Raw genomic sequence first — 8453 nt, forward strand, 5'->3', positions numbered from 1 at the left:
TTGGTTTCCAAGGGTTGAGCTCGTTTTGGAAAACCCCGTGTGTAAACAAGAATGCAACAACAGCCACCCTAGACTTGAGGGCCACAAATATACAATAGAGGAGATTCTCCCACTTTGGTAATCCTCTCTTTGAAGTATTTGAAAAGGTGAATTTAGCAGGTCTGTTGCGACTGCTAACACCGAGACCTCCTTCGGTACCTTTGCCAAAGGGCTTTGACTGAAATGCTTACTGTTAGTTCCACCAAGGCAATGGTCACACTACTAACCATTGCCTTCGGTTGAGACACGAGATCCAGAATTTAATTGATGAGGGCAAGGTAACTGATCCAAAAAAGTCAAGGACGAGCACGAGAACCAATCAATTGCCAAACTTTTACAATGTGCTGCCTCCTAAAAATATTTACATGGTTGAGTCTGGTAAGACTACCGAAGAGGTGATGGCTGTGTTTAAAGAGGAGGAGGAAGAAAGAGAGAGAGAATTGCTATTGGAACAGATCTACATTATGGTTTTGAATGTATGGGATGATAGTAATGAAGAATGGTTTGGTCAGAATGATGTTTGGGTAGAAAGTGAGGATGAATTGATAGTAAATCACATTACTCTTGATATTTGGAGTAGCGAGGAGGAAGAAGTAAAGACAGTGAATCATGTGACCTACAGTGGTCGAGTGTACCAACTAGACATGATAAAGCTATAGGAGAAAAATGAGAAAGTTGGCCTATTGGTCGTGCCAAGGAAAGATGCTGAAGATGACGCACTAATTAAACAATTGAAAAGAACCCATGCTAATGTGAGCATGTGGGACCTACTTGTCTCTTCCAAGAAACACTAAGAGGCTTTGCTTAAAGCTATGGTCTAGATTTTAATCTTGTCATCCATTTCTACTACCGATTTTATGGGGTTGGCTCAATATAATCCCCTTATAATCACTTTCATTGATGATGAGGTTCCTCCCGAAGGGAGGAATCACACTAAGGCTTTATTCATAAAAGCAGAAGTGAGAGGCAAGATAACGGGAAATGTCATGATAGATGATGGGTCAGCTTTGAATGTTTGTCCATTAAAGCTTCTTTTAAAGTTTAAGTTGGAAATGTCAGATCTATAACCTTCTGATGTTGTCATTCAAGCTTATAATGATTCTAAGAGACAGGTGGAAGGCATATTCAAGAGAATTGTTAAAGTGGGGCCGATTGAAAAGGAGACGGAATTCATTATGATAGAAATTCTCCCTATATTTGCCTTACTGCTTGGGCACCTATGGTACCATTCATTGGAAGGTGTGCCATCTATGCTACACCAGAAGATCAAGTCTCCATTCAATGGTGAGGTTATCACCATTCCTGCTGCTAATGAGAGAAGTGTAGCCACACTGAATATCGATAAGCAGGTCATTCTCCCATGGACTGGCTTTCAGATTACTTTCCTAAGCACTGACATGGGGCCGCTGTCTCCAACATCATGAGAGAATGAACTTTGAAGAAGGGAAAGGACTTGGAAAGAACCAACAAGGCATTACCGAATTACCAGAAATTCATACCTAGAGAAAATCGCATAGGCTTGGGTTTTAAGCATAGAACCACATCGAAGAAAACATTCGGCTGGTTGGATATGGATGGACATTTCATCCGTTCGAGTGAGCATTCCTCTCCGTGTCTGCCAATAGAGCCATTTAAGCATAATGGGAAGACATACATAGGCCTAGAGATCTTTGCTACTATTATCGAGGTCTTGGCGGTTGAGCTTAAAGGATGAGAACTTGAGGAAGATAAGGAAGAAGATAAAGAACCAAAAGAAGAGGGGGTTGAGGGGCCAAAAGCAGTTGAGGAAAAGGATAAGAAGGAGAAGCAAGCTGCCCGACAAGAAGGAGAAGAAGAGAGGAATAAGAAGGCATTCAACAAGAAGGAAGAAGAGAACCCCGCGGATCAAGTACTTAAGGCAATCCAGGTCTGTATTGAAGAAAGCTTTGAAGAAGCTGAAACCCCTTCTGATGTTGTGATTTCTATTAGTGATGAATCTGAGTGTAATGAGCTATCAATGCTCTTTAATGAAATGAACTTTAGTTTTGCTTACTTGTTTGACGTCTTTCCTGATGGTTCCATTTATACATTAACTCATTATGCATGCTTCAATTTAATATTGGCATAAAAGACCATCCACAGATTTTGTTAATTGGGCCAAACCTAACAGTAGAGTTTAACCTAAAATTTCAAAGTTTAGTCATGGACAAGAAAGAAGCCTTCGCATAGAGCTATGAAGATATGCTTGGAATAGATAGGTCTATAGCCCAACACACGATTCCATTGTACCCTGGAGCTAAGTCGGTGAAATAGAAGAGAAGAAAGTTAAGACTAGAATGGGCCGAGAAGATTAAAGAGGAAGTGACCAAGCAAATAGATGTGGGATTTTTAGAAGTGGTTCACTATCCAGAGTGGTTAGTGAATATATTCCCCGTTCCCAAGAAGAATGGGCAGGTCAGAATGTGTATGGACTATAGAGATTTGAATAAAACATCACTGAAGGATGATTTTCCTCTCCCTCATATTGACATCTTGATAGACAGCGCAGTAATGATGGGATGCTACCCCATTATAGATGGATTTTCAGGGTATAACTAGATTCTTATGGCGCTTTTAGATAAGGCCAAAAATACTTTCATAACAGAGTTCAGAACTTTTTGCTACTGGGTGATGCCGTTTGGCTTAAAGAATGCCGGGGCTACTTACCAAAGGATGGCTACTACATTATTTCATGACACGATCCATAAGGAACTAGAGGTTTATATTGATGATATGATTGTCATGACTAAGACGCCAGAAGAGCATACAGCAGCCCTAGAGCGGTGCATGGATAGAGTAATCAAATAAAAGCTACAGCTGAACCCGAAGAAGTGTTTACTTGGGGTAACGTCGTGAAAGATGCTAGGATTTATAGTAGGCCCAAGAGGAATAGAGATTGATCCTTACAAGATTAAGGTGATCTAAGAGATGGAGTCGCCCAAGATAGAAAAGCAAGTGACACTATAAAAAAATGCGTTTTTATGACCTACGTAAATCGGTCGCAATATTGCGATGATATTGCGACCAATTGCGATGATTGGGAGAGTGAATATTTTCGATCAATTTGCGACCAAACGGTGATAGAATTTGCGATCGATAATATATCCATCGCTAATTATAGCGTTAATAATTCCCACCAGTTTGGTTTCATATTGCGACACGTTTAAGATGAATTTGCGACCGAGTATGAGACAGATTTGTGACCATCTGAAGGTCCGTCGCAAATTACGCGCTGCAGTTCAGTACCAAATTTAGTTTTCCATCTGCGAAGGATTAGAGACCGATTTGTGACTGATTATTTACGACCGATGTGTTTTGTCGTAAATCGATCGCAAATTGCTCCACAACAAAATGACATCGCAAAAGTAAAAATTGCAACCGAGTTTTTTAATAATTTGTGACCAACGTGGGCTTTATAAGCCCTGGTCGCCTTGCGCAAGCGCAAATCTCCTTCTTCTTTCTTCTCCTCCACCATTTGCAGCGCCGTTCCCAGTCGTTTGCAGCGTCGTATCCAACCGCCTCCTTCTCCAATCTGTTGCAACACCGGTCGCCGGAGAAGTTGTTCTCCTCTTCGTTCGTAGTCGTCTGGTCAGGTACGAGTTGCTCTCTATTTTTTTTTTGTTCTCGTTTTTTTTTTTTTTGTGGATTTCATTTTTTTTAGTTGTTATTGTAGTTGCATGACAAAAAAAAAAATTCGAGTCACTTACAGATTGATCCAGAGGCATCCTTGTCCTGAAAATTGTAGTTCTTGGAATTAAATGCTTACGGAACAGAAAGAATATAATGAGCATGACCATTATGAAGAAAACTACAGAAATGGGTGATTTTATCGATCTCAGCAACCCCTTCATATTCTTTCTTCTAATATAATTTACTAATAGTTTTAGTTTACAGTCTACAGAACGTTGATGATGATGATAATAAACTATTTTAAGAAGGATTCGTAAAAAAAGGAAAACCTTTTGATGTATAATGAATAAGCATTCTTCCCTTTTATGACAGGATTCAGTATAATTGCAATTTATGATCTGAGATTTATATTATGTAAAAGGCAAGTGAGTAACTTTGTTTCCTAGATGGCCAAAACTAAAGTTTCAGAAATACGATGAAAAAGAAAATGAAATGGGAAATGCATAATCAAAACATTATCCAATTATATATGCACTTGGGGATCAGGCTATAACTTAGCAGGAAGATACTCATACCTTTACATGAGCGATTGAGTGATTCGTGTTCAAGTCCTAATTCATTTTTTCATATTTTAGGCAAAATTTGATATGTAATTTAAGAATAACAGTTTAATATGTTTTAACTATTTAATCAATGTTTAATCAATCTAATTTTATTAATTAGAGCATTCAATCAAATAATTTTATTAGTAAAGTATTCAATAGATGTAATTTTACAATTTAAAGTGTTTAATTGATTGAAATAAAAATAAAGAGTGCCATAACAGCTTTTGTAAAATTTAAATATATTTAAATAATAAAAAGAAACATAGTAAAATCCCATGTTATTTGTTATTTATTTTTAAACACTTGCCATATTCTTAGTAAAATTAAAGTTGAAGAACATCCTTTTGTAACGTTAGTAAAAGTAAAGTGAAAAACAAAAAAATCACATCTTATTAATTAATGTTAAAAAAAAGAACTAAAAATTCAAGTAAAACAAATGACAAATAAACATAATTGTATAACTAAAACAAACCATAATATAAAATAAGTGCATAAATAGATAAATCAATATATGTGCATATAACTAAAACAAACCATGGTAGCACTTCACATGGGCCACCCACATGGTAGTTGGCCTGTGTCTACCATAAAAGTCACAAGCACAACAAGTATGTCCTTACAGAGAGATTACTAATATTTATTCTTTTTTTGTAATTATGAAATAATGCATTTTATTTGTTATTATTGTTGTTATTATTATTATTTTTGGTTATGCAATGACTTATGCGTTTGAGTTGGAGGCTTAGTAGTGGCCATTTTGCCTTTGGAGAATGTTGGTATGATATAGAAGTGTTTATTGAAGTGTGTTTTGATTTGAGACTTGATTGTGTTATGCTGAAGTGTTGCCGAATTTTTTTTAAAAAACTAAATATGAGGAATCGTACACTTATTGATATTATAGTAAGTTTATACAAATATATATATATATATATATATATATATATATATATATATATATAAACTTACTTAGAAATAATGAACTTAGTGAGTTTAAATATATATAGTTACCGTTATTATAGAAATAACCTTAGTAAGTTAGAAATGTAAATGGAACATTACATTTGGCATGTTTTAAGGATGGTTTAGGACTAATGCAATTACATATAATTTGCCGTTTATAAATAGAGTGTTAATTAGGTAAAAAATGCAGACTAATCGAGATTGGATGTACTGGAGGTACGAGGTCAATGCGATGTTAAGACAAGAATTCTTGCAAGGATTAAAGCCATTTATATAGTTTGCAGTTGGTAATCCCGGTTGTATGGATGGTAATAAGCTGAGGTGTCCATGTAATCACAAGAAGTGTCAAAATAGAGCCTTCTTAGATATCGATACAATTAAACTTCATTTATACAAAAATGGGTTCGTGGAAAATTATTACGAATGGATACATCATGGTGAACCTCCAGTTTCCAATGGGTCAGGCCACTCTATTCCGGTAAGTTTAGAAGGTCAGCCTTATCAATTTCAGTATGGTAATCAATGCAATGATATGGTAATCGATGCAGGTAGAGTAGAATTTAATTGGGATAATAAGGAGGAATTGCCAAACTATGCAGCACAATAATTGTTTGACATGCTAAGTAGCTAACAGTGAACTATGGCCTGGATGCAAGAATCATTCAGTTCTGTCTGTTGTGGCATGATTACTGCACATGAAAGTAGAGCACCATTTTTCAGAAATGTGTTACGATGATTTTGTGCAGTTAGCAAAAGAAATGTTGCCTGAAGGCCATTCGATGGTTAATAATTTTTACCGGACAAAAAAATTAGTTCGGGGATTATGACTACCCATGGAAAAGATTTATTGTCGTCGAAATAATTGTATGATATACTGGGGTCTTGACTTCGAATTAAGAGAATGCAAGTTTTGTGATCTTCTAAGATATCAACGGCGGGGTCAAGGGACTGGCAGAGTACAAAGAGAGAAGGCTTTCAAGAAGATGTATTATTTCCCTCTTGTTCCTCGCCTTCAAAGGTTATATGCATCTAAGGCAACAGCTGAACACATGAGATGGCATGCTTTGCATGAATATGAGGATGGTATAATGACTCATCCATCAGACTCTAAAGCTTGGAAACACTTTGATAACAATCATCCTATGTTTGCTGCTGATATGAGAAATGTGAGATTAGGGCTTTGTACTGATGGGTTTCAGCCGTTTGGCCTATCAGGACAACAATATTCATCATGGCCTGTGATTGTCACACCATATAATCTACCACCCTCAATGTGTATGAAAGATGTATACATATTTATGTGTGTTATTGTACCTGGCCCTAATAATCCGAAACACAAAATTGATGTGTTTCTACAACCTTTGATCGCCAAACTTAATTATTTATGGGAGTATGGGGTTGAAAATCTCGATATTTCGGTCAATCAGAATTTCATAATGCGAGCTGCTTTGCTTTGGACCATAAGTGATTTTCCAGCATTTGGAATGTTATTTGGGTGGAGTACGGCAGGCAAATTGGCTTGTCCTCATTGCATGGAAAACACTAATGCATTTACACTAAAAAATGGAGATAAACAATGTTGGTTTGATTGTCATCGCAAATTCTTAGCAGAATCTCACCCTTGGAGTAGAAATTGACAATGCTTTAGAAAGAACACGACTATTACTGATCCCCCTTCACTTGTGAAGTCTGGAGCTGAAATATTATAAGAAATTAAAGATCTGGGGCTTATGAAAGTTACAGAGTTAGGTGCGGAAGAGGTGAATGGAAGAATTGGCAGGAATAGCGGGCGAAAAAAGCGAAGCATCTTCTGGGATTTGCCATACTGGAGTTCACTTCTTATCCGTCATAACCTTGATGTGATGCATATAGAAAAAAATTTGTTTGAAAATCTGTTCAACACTGTCATGAACATTGAGGGGAAAACTAAGGATAATGCAAAAGCGAGAGCAGACATGAAGGAAATTTATCGTCAACCAGAACTCAAGCAATCTGTACTTACTGGTAAGTTTCCAAAGGCATGTTATTCTTTATATAAACCCCAAAGGCAATTATTATGCGAATGGGTCCGATCATTAAGGTTTCCAGATGGATACTGTTCAAATATGGGTAGATGTGTGGACATGAGGAAATACAAATTGTTTGGCATGAAAAGCCATGACTATCATGTTTTCATGCAAAGATCGATTCATGTGGCATTTCGAGAATTATTGCCAGTGAAAATTTGGGAAGCAATGACAGAATTAAGTCTCTTTTTCATGGAATTGACGATGACTATTATCTGATGCGATGATATGAACCAACTAGTACGAGAAAACCCTATAGTGATATGCAAATTGGAGCAAATTTTTCCACCCGGCTTCTTTGATTCTATGGAGCATCTGCCGGTTCATTTGCCCTATGAATGTCATATAGTAGGACTGGTACAATATAGATGGATGTATCCATTTGAGAGGTGAATCACTAACATCCCATTCTAATCATTACATATTTTATTTCAACTTATATTTACATATTGGCTTTGTACAATTACAGACACCTTCAGAAAATTAAAAAGAATATGTGTAATAAGGCAAAGGTCGAGGGATCAATTTGCAACGCATATCTAGTGCAAGAAGCTTCCACCTTCTGTTCACTCTACTTCAAACCACATGTTTACACCAAGCATCGAAGAGTGCCACGTAATGATGATGGAGGAGATCGAATGGAATCTGAGTTAGAAGGAAATCTAACAATTTTCACCTATTCTGGTCGTACGATTGGTAAATAAAAAAAAAGACGATTGACTGATGCAGAGATACGAGCGGTTCAAACCTATATTTTGTTGAATTTCGAAGAGATTACACCATTTGTGCAGTAAGTATAAATCTTGTAGAGAGTCTAAACCCGGTCTGGAGCTTAGTTAAATCATATTTATGATAATTTTGTTTGTTCATACACAGGAAATATATCAAGCTTTTACGGCTTCACTCGCAGTATCGGAGCCATTTCAAGAAGTTGGGGTTGATACGCAACCGATGCAAATTGTTGAAGATTTAACGGATAGATTGGATGATGAAAGTAGAAATTATGTTGAAATAGGAGCATCAAATGATGAAGAGAAAGAAGATCAAATCATCATGGGTACCTCAGAAGACGAATATCAAGAAGAGGAAGAAGAAGAAGAAGAGGAAGCAGATGATGATGAAGACACTTAATTCT

The 8453-nt window shown here is 36.7% G+C and overlaps 1 pseudogene; it reads left to right on the top strand.

Moving 5' to 3' along the window:
- The first annotated feature begins 896 nt into the window (after window positions 1-896).
- Window positions 897-8112, top strand: LOC149498282 (uncharacterized; annotated as a pseudogene).
- The last annotated feature ends 341 nt before the right edge of the window (window positions 8113-8453 follow it).

Source organism: Jatropha curcas, chromosome 2 (assembly GCF_041381405.1).
Source record: "Jatropha curcas cultivar XTBG-Jc1 chromosome 2, XTBG_Jcur_1.0, whole genome shotgun sequence".
In the NCBI taxonomy this organism is placed as follows: domain Eukaryota; kingdom Viridiplantae; phylum Streptophyta; class Magnoliopsida; order Malpighiales; family Euphorbiaceae; genus Jatropha; species Jatropha curcas.